This window comes from Chelonoidis abingdonii, chromosome 11 (genome assembly GCF_003597395.2).
Source record: "Chelonoidis abingdonii isolate Lonesome George chromosome 11, CheloAbing_2.0, whole genome shotgun sequence".
Lineage (NCBI taxonomy): Eukaryota > Metazoa > Chordata > Testudines > Testudinidae > Chelonoidis > Chelonoidis abingdonii.
The window spans coordinates 61707003-61717346 of NC_133779.1; the positions used below are offsets into that span (position 1 = coordinate 61707003).

The window sequence follows — 10344 nt, forward strand, 5'->3', positions numbered from 1 at the left end:
AATACAGTCGTGATGTACCGCACCCAGCATACCACTAATGCATTCTAATAAATAGCAATCGTGATGTTCTGCACCTAGTGCTACCCTAATGCACCTAGAAAAGCAGTCGTGATGTCTCGGCACCTAGTGCCCAAATGCACTCCTAATAAAATAGCAGTGTGATGTAACCGCACTGTGCATGAACTGGGACTGGTCTTAACTGTTGCTCTGAACCTGGTTGGCTGCTCAGTGTGCCCCTAGGCAGTTCTTCAGTACTAGGTGTGGGAATCAGGGGTGTGGTTCTGCAGAGCAAAGGGCCATCACTAATGCTGGGCACTCTGTCTGCTAGCAACTGGATGGCCTGGGCCCCTCCTCTGCAAAGTGCCGACTGAAAGTGTGGAGACAAAGGGACGAGTACCTCTGGCCCGGAAAGGAGCTGAGCAGGAGGGGCTGGAGGGGTGATTAGTCTGGAGCTTCTGCTGGGGATCAGGAGTGAAGTGCAGACCTAGGGGTCTGGCTCACCTGCCCCCCAGAATGGACCAGCCAAGGGGTCTCGGTTGCTGTATCTACAAAGCTCATGTTTAGACCTGTTTCGCTGTCACGAATTAAACCTCGTTTTGCTGGCTGAGAGTTCACGTCTGACTGCCAAAGTGGGTGCAGAAACGCCTGGGCTCTCCCCAGGCCCCTGCCTGGATGGGTCGGTGGGAAGCGCACGGAGGGGAGAGGTATGCTGAATGCTCAAGGAGAGACCAGGAGGTGAAGCCGTTGAGCTTCTTGCCTGAACAGAGTCTGCTCCAAGGGAGAGGAGGCTCCCGCACGTCGCTGCCCGGCTTTGTGGGGAGCAGTTCCAGAGCAGTCGCCCGGGGACTCCGTGACACGTACCCAGCACACCATAATTGCGCTATAAAATAGCAATTGTGATATCCGACCTAGTGCTACGTATGCACCTATAAGATAGCAGTCGTGTTACTGCAGCCTAGCACTACCATAATCAACGAATATAAATAGCGACCGTGATGTACTTGCACTAGTGTACAGAATGCGCACATAAATAGATGCTGTACATACAATTGTAGCAACAATGAGTCTTGCCTGGGCCTGGACTGGAGCCTACGGTAATCACCTAATAAGTAGCTAGGGTAATGCATGCCTGCTGCCTGTGTAGGGCTGGATCCTTAGCCCCAGCAGAGACACCAAGTCTGAGTGCCAGTCTGTGGTAAGATAAAGGTCACGTCACGAGAATCCCCCTACCCCCATATCTCTGCCTGATTCTCAGCAGGACTCCTGGGTTCTCTCTGAGCTATGAGGTGGGGCTGATGGTTGAGCAGGGGTGGCTGGGAGCCAGGACTCCTGGGTTCTCCTGAGCTAGGAGTGGGGGGCTGGTGGTTGTGATGGATGGGGGCTGTCTGCATGGGTGAATGAGAAGAGCGCGGATGTCTTTAGTTGACGGACAGTGCTGAGGCTGTGTCAACCGACCGCGGGGGAGGGGGGCACCTGGCGGGGAGGATGTGGACAAAGTTTCGGCTAGGAGCAGGAAAGGCAGGGACAGTTTGGGGTTTGGGGCTGTGGCGGATTCAGGATCTAGCTGGATCCAAGCACCCTGACACCCCAGAAGGACTCAGTGGCAGTGGTCCTGATCGCTCACGGAGATCCCCCCTACCCCAATCTTGCCTGATTTCTCAGCCAGACTCCTGTTCTTCGAGCTAGGAAGTCGGGGCTGGGTGGTTAGAGGCAGGGGGGCGGCGCCAGGCTGGGTTCTCTCGAGCGAGGGTGGGGGCTGGTGGTGTAGAGCAGGGGGGCTGGGAGCCAGGACTCCTGGGTTCTCTCTGAGCTAGGAGTGGGGGCTGGTGGTTAGAGCAGGGGGCTGGGAGCCAGGACTCCTGGGTTCTCTCTGAGCGAGGAGTTGGGGCTGGTGGTTAGAGCAAGGGGACTGGGAGCCAGGACTCCTGGGTTCTCTCTGAGCTAGGAGTGGGATCTGGTGGTTAGAGCAGGGGGGCTGGGAGCCAGGACTCCTGGGTTCTCTCCCCAGCTCTGGGAGGGGAGTGGGGTCTGGTGGTTAGAGCAGGGGGGCTGGGAGCCAGGACTCCTGGGTTCTCTCCCTGGATTTGGGAGGGGATGGAGGAGGAGGAGGAAACAGTCACTTGCAATAAAGAGCCCCATAATTGTGCCTCAATAAACTGACCTTCCCTGAGACTCAGGCTATTTTTAGGCTGCTCTTTCCTGTGGGGGGGAGGGGGGTGGTTCCCACACATCTGCCTGCCAAATTCCACTCTGCCTCACATCACCTTCCCTGCCCCACTGAGCCACCAACCCAATGCCCCCTAGCACTGGTCCTAAAGGCCAGGGGACAGCCCCTTGCTCCGCTCCCTGCAGCACAGCACCCCTGAGAGAATTGAAATCAAAGCCCCGATCCTGCTCCGGTTCCTGCTGGACCAGTCTGCCCAGATTCTTGGCATCACTTGCTGTGGTGCCCCGGGCCCTTCTTGCCTGGCACCACCAGGACACTGCTGCAGCTTTGACGTGGCATGAGCGGTCGGGGACAGTGCGTCTTCGCAGCAACCTCCTGCCTCTGGGTGCTCAGACAGGCCCTGTTCCCCAGCCAAGCCCCCCCCCCCGCTCTAACCACTGGCCCCCACTCCCCTCCCACAGCCAAGGAGAGAACCTAGGAGTCCTGGTTCCCAGTGCCCCCCCTGCTCTAACCACTAACCCCCACTCCCCTCCCAGAGCAGAGAAAGGAACCCTCCATGGCATTGGCCCAGGCTGCCAGCAGCTCCCCAACAGGGGCAGTTATGGGACCCACCCAGGGTACAGCAGGGAAAGGGTTAAACACACCTAGGAGCCAGGTTCTGTAGCTGCCTGGTATAGTGGTTAGGGAGGGGGCTGGGAGCCAGGACTCCTGGGTTCTCTCCGCAGCTTGGGGAAGGAGGGGAGTGGGTTGGAGTTGGAGGACTAGATGGCCAAGCCTGGAGAATGACTGGGGGCACCGGGCTGTGGGACGGGGGGAGGGCTGGAATCCTGGGGGCTGCAGGTCGGGACTGAGGGGCACCGGCGGGGGCTGTGCTAATTCCTGTGGTACAGGCCCATCGCCCTGGGCATCAGGCCTCTTAATCTGTGGTTTCTGGATGACGCAGTCACTGCCTCTGGAACAAATCAGCCACGCAGCGAGGGGCAGCTGGTATGTCTCCGTTCACACCCAGCACTGGGTGCAGCCAGTGCCACCGCCCAGCCCCCTGCTCTAACCACTAGACCCACTCCCCTCCCAGACCCAGGGAGAGAACCCAGGAGTCCTGGCTCCCTGCCCCCCCACCAGACCTCAAGACCCCACTCCTTCACTGATCTTCTCTACAGAAATTCCCCAAGTGCTGCGAGCTTCCCCCCAGCAGTGCCGTCTACCTCCTGGACCTGTGGTGGTCGGGTTCGATAGGGGACATTCCTGTGGTGGGGCTGTCACGGAGTCCCCGGGCGATGCTCTGGAACTGCTCCCCACTAAGCCAGGCAGGACTTTGGGGAGCCTCCTCTCCCTTGGAGCAGACTTGTTCAGGGCAAGAAGCTCACACGGCTTCACCTCCTGGGTCTCTCCTTGGAGCATTCAGCATCTGCCCCTCCGTGCGCTTCCCACAGCGAGTCGCCCAGCGGGGTCCTGGGGAATCACAGGGTCCTGCAACCCCACTTTCATCGACGTGACTCCTCAGTCCAGTCTAGTAACACAGAGGTTTAGTCGATGACAGGAAAGGGTCGAACACGGCTTGTAGATACAGCAATGGCGACCCTCGGACCGGTCCCATTCTGGGGGCAGTGAGCAGACCCTAGGTCTGCACTTCACTCCTTTCCCCAGCCAGCGTCCAGCCTGAACCCCTCCAGCCCCGCCCTTCTCTGCTCAGCCCCTTTCCGGGCCAGGATGGTCACGGATCCTTTGTCTCCAACCCCTTCAGCTGGCACCTTTGCAGAGGGGGGCCCAGGCCATCAGGTCCAGGAGGACTAGAGTGTCAGGCATTTAGGTGGCACTGGCCCTCCCTGTGCAGCAATCCACACCCTTATCCACCACCTACGATATTAAGCCACACTGCACAGGGGACACTGAGCACCAACGACAGTGTTCAGAGCAAACATAGAACATTCCCAGTTCGTCACATCTCCCCCATACAGACCAAACTGAGCAAGTATCCAGCATGTGACTGGGGAATTCGAGACCACCAAGCGTCCCATTGGATGCCCCAGCATCGTCTCCAATTCCTGGGGGAGTTACAGCCCAGCCCCCCATTTTTGTGCCCTCTATGTCTTGCGGTCTTGATGTGACTCGCAGGCCGCATGTGGAAGGTTTATCGGCTTGAATCCTTGGCACCAATACCGCCTGGGTTAAAACTGGGACGGGTTCTCCCAGCCCCTGGTTTACGATTCGGGCTCGTCTTGGGTAAGAGCCCCCCCGTCATTGGCCGTGGGCCAGCTGCTTGGGCAGCGCTCCCCACCTTGTGGCCCAGACACACACTCGGCCATGCCCCGCTTTCACTTTCTGCAGCTTTACGTCAGTCCACCTCTTGAGGCAGGCAGCCCCCTCTTGCACTGGGACATCCTGGCCTCTCCAGGTCTGCTAAAGATGCACAAGTTATCAGTGGCTGCCAGGCCAAGTTCTCCATCGCCCCTCTGCGGGTCGAGAATCGTCCCCAAGGCCTAGCAGTGGGTGTCGGCTCGACACTGTGATGGCTTAAGCTTCTGATAGCCCCCACAAAACCAGACCATCCCTTCTCCTTGGGGATCAGCCCCATGGTAGGCCCATGGGCTGTAAAGGTTGGACCCATCTAAAGTCAGCACGTCTTGACTCTCTCACCCCCCCGCCCCCCAGGATCTGGGTGCTTTTCAACAGTGACTCGGAATGGGAACACCTGATGGGGAGATGGCTCCCACTCAGGGAAGAGATCCACCAGGGTCTTCCCCTTCTCCATCCACCTGCCCCTTTCAGGTCCAGGGTCTCCTCACTCTCCCTCCCAATCCACAGCTTGAAGAGGGAAGAAGACCCTGTGATTCCTGGGCACACCAGCTGCCTCCCGATTCTCCCCAGTTCTACTTCCCCTTAGGGACCTTCCCGGACAGAAGCCCTTCCCCAGGACTCTGTCCCTGCCAGCTCCCAAGGGGTTTGCAGCGGTGGCCAACAATCCCTCAGCTTCTCAAGGAGGATCCCTCTGCAGCTCGTCTGGGATCAGTTGCTGGGGCAGGGACTGGGACCTGCTCCCTCTCACTGGCTGGCTGGGGTCACAGCCCCCTGAGCCCTGTCCCTGGCAGCTCCTCCCTCTGTATAATCACTCTCCCAGCAACGTCTGGACCAGGCAAACCTGGTTGCCGCTACCTGCCGCCTGGTGTCCCCCCCTCAGCTGGGGTCTCGCTCCCCCGTGCTCAGGCTGCCCTCGGTCCCATGGCAGCAGCGAGCTCTCTGCTCTGGTCAGCATCAAGAGGCCAGCGTGAGCCCTCTCGGTGTGGCAAGGGGCAGGGAGCATCTCTCCCCCCCTCAGTCCACAAGGGCTGGTTTACAGGTGGCAGGTATCCTGAGTCCAGCAGCCCTCCGCCCCTGCCAGCCAGGCAGTTGCAATTTCACTGACATCCGTTCGCATCCCAGCCAATTGGTCCTTGGATTTAAAGTTCAAACCCTCGCGAGTTACAAGGAGCAGGGCCGGGATCCTGTCCAAGGGGAGACTCACTCCCCCAACCGGCCCCCAGCCCGATATCCTGGCAGAACCAATTGACCAGCCAGTCGCAACCCTCGCGTCTGCAGAGGCTCTGGCCATCCGGCAGGGCGAGGGCTCACCCCCCCCGCCCCCACACAGGGACCTCACCCAGCGTCCACAGCCTCAGCATCGGGCGGCTTGCACCCACCACAGTCTCTCTGTCCCAGGGCTCCGCCCCTGCAGGGTCTCCCACTGACCCTGGCATCTTCCGCCCCATGTCTCTCCACCCCTACCATACCATCATGCTGCTGCTGCGTTCCTGCCAGCTTTTCACAGACTCTGCTCTCATCTCAGCGTCCTCTGCTCTCTCGGTCTGCTCCATCCCACACCTTCTGATCCCCTGATGGGGAACCCGACATGAAGACCCTGCGTCTGGTGGGACAGCCTCAGGATGCCTGGCTGCTGCTCCAGCTGCGCCCAGATCCTCCTGTAAGCCCCAGCTGGTCAGGAATCTGCTCCCAGGGCGGGTCCTGCCCCTCCAACGCACGATTGAAGCTGTGCTGGTGAACTTCCCATGCGAACTCTCTCTTTGTGACAGGATCACAAGTCTTCTAAGGAGCTGGTGATAGGCCATCACTTACTTCAGGCTCTGGACTCACAGAGCTGTGTGCCTGGCTCCATGTTCCCAGGAGAACCCCTGGTGTGGCCAGCCTCTCGATCACCACTCTTTGCAGGGTTCGAGCTGCAGACTCCTCTGCCGCTGGACTGCCCTGCAATCCCAGGGAACCCCTACTGCAACTGCAAAATCCTTCTCTCTCCCAGGGTCGAGCGGCAAGCTCCTCCACCCCTGAGACTGCTCGCTGAAATCCTCAGGGGGACCCCGTTACTCCAACAGTCCTTCTCGCTGGTCACACACTCCAGAGGTTAACTGCCCCTGAAACCGTCCCTCTCTTAGCCTTCAGCACGCCTGGTCCTCATTATCCCTCCTTTGTTTTACTGCTCCCCAGTCACTTACTGCAAGAATCGCCATTCACGGGGTGCAGTACATCCTACCGCTGCCACCAGTTTGTCACGGAGTCCCCGGGCGACGCTCTGGAACAGCTCCCCACAAAGCCAGCAGGACTTTGGGGAGCCCCTCTCCCTTGGGAGCAGACTTGTTCAGGCAAGAAGCTCACATGTCTTCACCTCCCTGGGTCTCTCCTTGGAGCATTCAGCATCCTCTGCCCCTCCGTGTGCTTCCCACAGCGAGCCCACCCAGGCGGGGTCCTGGGGAAGCCACAGGGTTCTGCACCCCCACTTTGCAGTCAGACGTGACTCTTAGCCAGCAAAACAGAGGTTTATTCGATGACAGGAACAGGGTCTAAAACAGAGTTTGTAGGTACAGCGAACCGGACCCCTCGGCCGAGTCCATTCTGAGGTGGGGACAGTGAGCCAGACCCCCTACGTCTGCCCTCAATCCTCGTCCCCAGGCTGCTCCAGACTAACAACCCCCTCCAGCCCCTCCTCTCTGCTCAGCCCCTTTCCAGGGCCAGGAGACAGTGTCAGGCATTTAGGTGCACTGGCCCTTTGCTCTGCAGCAATCACACCCCCTTCTCCCACCACCTAGATATTAAGAACTGCAGAGGGGACACGGAGGCACCAACACAGTATTCAGAGCAACATTAAGAACATTCCCAGTTCTTCACAGGGGCCGGGAGATTGAATTGCACAGGGCGGGGGTGGGTGGAGGAACAGGTAGAGCCGGTGCCTGGGAGTTTTCCAGCCAAGCCCAGCCCAGCCCGGGGCTGCCCCTGGGTCTGCTGGCCCAGCCCAGTCTATAACAGCCCCGCAAGGCGGCCCCGGACCCACAGCCGGCCTGAGCCTACGAGACAGGATGTGGGAGCTGCTGCGCCTGTGTGTGCTGGCTGCGCTCCTGGGCACAGGTGAGGGGTGGCGGTGCACACCCCAGGGCACCCGGTCCCCAGCCCCCAGCCCCAGGGACACCTCTGTCCCCAGCCCCCAAGAACCCCTGTAACCTGCCCCCAAGAACCCCTGTATCCAGCCCCCAGGGACATCCCTGTCCCTAGCTCCCAGGGACACCCCTGTCTCCAGCCCCCTGTCCCCAGCCCCTAAGAACCCCTGTAACCTGCCCCCAAGAATGTCTGTAACCTGCCCCCAGCCCCTGGGACCCACTGTTCCCAGCCACAGGGACATCCCTGTCCCCAGCTCCCAGGGCACCTGGTCCCCAGCCCCAGGGACCTGCTATATCCAGCCCCCAGGGCACCCCATACCCAGCTCCCAGTCCAGCCCCAGGGCACCTGGTCCCCAGCCCCAGAGACACCCCATACCCCACCCCCAGCCCCTAGGACCCGCTATACCCAGCCCCCAGGGCACTCTGTCCCCAGTCCCTAGCCCCCGGGCACCCTTGTACCCAGCCCCAGGGATACCCCAACCCACCCCCCTACTCAGTCCGCACACCCCAGGACACCCCTGTACCCACTGTCAGATCGCCACAGACACTCACTATCCCTCATCTAGCCCCATACACATAATCTGTCTAGCCCCACAGATACCTCCTCTGGCTACCTACTGGGGGGGTGGGGGTGGGGTGGGATGGAGCCTGTTTTCACTTCACCCAGTGAATTTTGGTTATTTAATGTGTAATCCAGGGGTCGGCACACTATGGCACACGGGACGAAGGCGGCAGGCTAGCTGATTTTCAGAGGCTCTCACACCGCCCGGGTCCTGGGCACCAGTCCGGGGGGCTCTGCATTTTAATACAATTTTAAATGAAGTTTCTTAAACATTTTAAAAACCTTATTTACTTTACAGACAACAACAGTTTAGTTCTGTATTATAGACGTATAGGAAGAGCCCTTCTAAACCCGTTAACACGTCTGACCGGCCCGGGAAACCTTAAATTAGAGGGAATAAATGAAGACGCGGCACAGCACTGCTGAAAGGCTGCGCACCCCGGTCTAATAGATCCCTAGCTCTGCGAGGGGAGCGGCGTCTGGTGGTTAGTGCAGGGGGGCTGGGAGCCAGGACTCCTGGGTTCTCTCCCCAGCTCTGGGAGAGGAGCAGGGTCTGGTGGTTAGAGCAGGGGGAGCTGGGATCCAGGACTTCTGGGTTCTCTCCCCAGCTCTGGGAGGGGAAGGGGGTCTGGTGGTTAGAGCAGGGGGGGTTGGGAGCCAGGATTCCTGGGTTCTCTCCCTGGCTCTGGGAGAGGAGCAGGGTCTGGTGGTTAGAGCAGGGGGGGCTGGGAGCCAGGACTCCTGGGTTCTCTCCTTGGCTCTGGGAGAGGAGCGGGGTCTGGTGGTTAGTGCAGGGGGGCTGGGAGCCAGGACTCCTGGGTTCTCTCCCCGGCTCGGGAGGGGAGCGGGGTCTAGTGGTTAGAGCAGGGGGCTGGGATCCAGGACTCCTGGGTTCTCTCCCGGCTCTGGGAGGGAGTGGGGGCTGGTGGTTAGAGCAGGGGGCTGGGAGCCAGGACTCCTGGTTCTCTCCCCGGCTCTGGAGGGGAGTGGGGGCTGGTGGTTAGAGCAGGGGGGCTGGGAGCCAGGACTCCTGGGTTCTCTCCCCGGCTCTGGAGAAGGGAGTGGGGGGCTGGTGGTAGAGCAGGGGGGCTGGGAGCCAGGACTCCTGGGTTCTCTCCCGGCTCTGGAGAGAGGAGCGGGCTGGTGGTTAGAGCAGGGGGGGCTGGAATCCCAGGATCCTGGGTTCTCTCCCCGGCTCTGGGAGAGGAGCGGGGGCTGGTGGTTAGAGCAGGGGGGGCTGCGAGCCAAGACTCCTGGATTCTCTCCCCGGCTCTGGGAGAGGAGCGGGGTCTGGTGGTTAGTGCAGGGGGGGCTGGGAGCCAGGACTCCTGGATTCTCTCCCCGGCTCTGGGAGGGGGTTGGAGCCCGGTGGGTGAGGACTGGGAGCCAGGACTCCTGGGTTCATTCTGGGGCCATGGGCCAGGGAGAAGGTATGCAGCGATACAGGCTGAGTGAGTGATTTGTTTCCCCTGGCTGTAGGGTCTCTGTGTCTCCACGGGGGTAGGATGGACTTTCCTGCACAAAGGCGGGTTGGTGGGGCCAGTTAAGGGGGCAGGAGACGGGATGCCGGGTGAGATGGGCCCGTTGGAGGGGCTCTGAGTGCGCTTCCCTCCCCTGTGCCCAGGGGGCGCCATCTCCTGCTATAACTGCACCAGCTCAGAGGGCTACAACTGCACCACGAACCAGGCCACCTGCACCAGCGCCGTCAACAGCTGCATCACCATCGCCCGCGACGAGGAGCAGGGTAGGGCCCGGCCGGGCTCGGGGAGTGGGGACAACAGCACTGCGAGTGCCACGATGCTGCGAGCTTCCTCCCAGCAGTGCCCCCTGGAGCTGCAGGCCTCCCCTGTCAGCAGTGCCCCAATGTTACGAGCTTCCCCCCAGCAATGCCCGAGCCACAGGTAGACTGAGGGGAGTGTGGGTACGAACCCCACATGTGCCCTAGCCTCTTGACTGCTCCATCCCAGGGGGATTCTCCCCACAAATCAAGGCTTGCACCATCCCTGTACCCCTTGTCTCACCTCCGGTGCCCGCCGTGTCCTTCCAGGGGACGAGGACAAGGAGAAGACAGTGTATGAGAAGAAATGCAACTCGGACGATCGGCTCTGCAACCAGTTCTATGGGCTGACGGCCGGCACCTACCATCTGCGCTGGAACTCAACATGCTGCCGGGCGGACAGCTGCAACGTGCCCGA

General features: G+C 60.5%; 1 protein-coding gene across 1 annotated transcript in view; it reads left to right on the top strand.

The window, feature by feature from the left end:
• LOC116818409 (interferon-inducible GTPase 5-like) overlaps window positions 1-9853 on the top strand; it is a 13831-nt gene extending 3978 nt beyond the window's left edge. Inside the window, exon 3 of the mRNA XM_075070702.1 lies at window positions 9774-9853. The gene's annotated coding sequence lies outside the window, so the exon portion shown is untranslated. The remainder of the gene's footprint in view (window positions 1-9773) is intronic.
• The last annotated feature ends 491 nt before the right edge of the window (window positions 9854-10344 follow it).